Source organism: Fukomys damarensis, unplaced genomic scaffold (assembly GCF_012274545.1).
Source record: "Fukomys damarensis isolate Sample0158 unplaced genomic scaffold, DMR_v1.0_HiC HiC_scaffold_9, whole genome shotgun sequence".
Lineage (NCBI taxonomy): Eukaryota > Metazoa > Chordata > Mammalia > Rodentia > Bathyergidae > Fukomys > Fukomys damarensis.
In genome coordinates, this window is record NW_022900921.1 from 50,624,258 (window position 1) to 50,626,219 (window position 1,962).

Genomic DNA, 1,962 nt, shown 5'->3' on the forward strand with positions numbered 1-1,962 from the left:
AGTAATAAACATATCCATTATCTTCCAAAGTCTCTGTCTTTGTTGGTGTGTTTTTTTGTTTTGGGGAAGAACCAAATTCAAGATCTACCTTCTGGGCAAATTTTCAAATGTCAATACAGTAGTGTTAACTATAGAAACTGTTGCACAGAGCTCTACAATTTACTTGTCTTGTATAACTGCAATTTTATAATTGTTGAACAGCTACTCTTCATTTCCCCTCTTTCTGATATCTGTGAGAGCCACCATTCTGTTTCTATGAGTTTGACTATTTTAGACAGCTTATATAGTAAGATCATGCATTTTTGTCCTCAGGGTTTATCTATGTTAGGATCCAGCTGTGTTGCCATGTTTTTGGAGAAATAGACTAAGGTTTCCTTTAGGATTGAATGATATTCCATTGAAGTTATATGCCACATTTGTTTTTTATTCATCTGTCAATGTTTTTTCCATCTCAGAAATACATATCTTACTTTTAATATAACATAGCCAAAATGTTATTTTAACGTGAATAATATTAAAATTTTGAGATAATTTGTATTTTTTCATACTGTGCCTCTGAAATCCAATAGGTATTTTATAGTCTGTTCTATACTTGGCTTTTTTATTATTTATATTAAGCTGCCTTTATATTGTTTTGTGAAGGGTTTATTACATTTTATTGTATAGCTGTACTGTTTCCTTTTTGATGGGTATTTGGGCTATTCTATTTTTCTGTTATTAGAAACAGTGTTGGCAGTAGATAATCTTGTATATACTTGTATAAGATGCCTTGATTATGAAAGCTTTCTTAAGATAATTATTGAATCTGGCTTTAAGTGGTCTATCACTAACTAAAGGGGAGACAGGACAAGACAGAAAAATCCATCCATTCAGGATATCCTGGCTTTGCTTCATGAAACAAAAAATTAGGGGTTGGGGATTTGACTCAGTGGTTCCGCTGCCTACCTCACAAGTGCAAGGTCCCAAGTTCGATCCCTGGTACTACAAAAAAAAAATTAGGAAGAATATCTTGACTCTGTTGGTGATACATTCCACTAATAGAATCTGAACTGTAGACTTTCTCACTCCCCTTTATTCTCTGTCCATGATCCCATAGCTGAGGTCTCTTGTTCAAGCCAGTCTCTCCCATTTTGTGATGTTGAGGACTGAACCTAGGGTCTTGTACATGTTAGGCAAGCCATTTACCCCAGTGCTAGTTTTATTTTTAACTTTTCATGTAACAATTCCACATTTACAAGAAATTTGCAAAAAGATTATAAAGATTTTCAATATACCTTTCCCCAGTTCCCCAACTATAGTATCATATGGAACCACAATGAAGTTATCAACATGCAGAATTTGACACTATCCCAAATATCTAATCTATAAACCTTTTTCAGATTTCACCTAGTACCCCACTCATGCCCTATTTAGGTTTAGATAGGTTTGATTTAGAATCAAAGATCACAAGTTGGGAATCATTTTAAAGTGTATCTCTCCTTTACCATTGTAACCCAACCCATCTCCATTAAGTTCCAGCAGCCATTTCCTCAAATTACTTCAGTTCATGCGCTCCATTCTTCTAGTGGTATGTTTTTTTAATTTTAGCTCTTGATAGATGTGTAGTGATATCTTAGGATTAACTGATGGTCTAGGGCCCCAATACATACTACGCAAATGCTCTACCACTGAACTACATCCCTGTTTTTAATTTTGATACTGTGTCTCACTAAATTGCCTACAGTGTCATAGAACTTGTAATCCTCCAGTCTCCACCTCCCGAGCTGGGACTACAGGTGTGTACCACTGTACCTGATTTCATTGTGGTTTTATATGCATTTCTCCTATGGCTAAAAATGTTGAACATCTCTTCATGTTCTTAATTTACCATCTGTGTAGCCTCCGTGAAATGTCTGTTCATCTTTTGCTTACTTTCTCTTTTTTTTTTTTTTTTTGTACTAAGGATTGAACTCAGGACCTTGC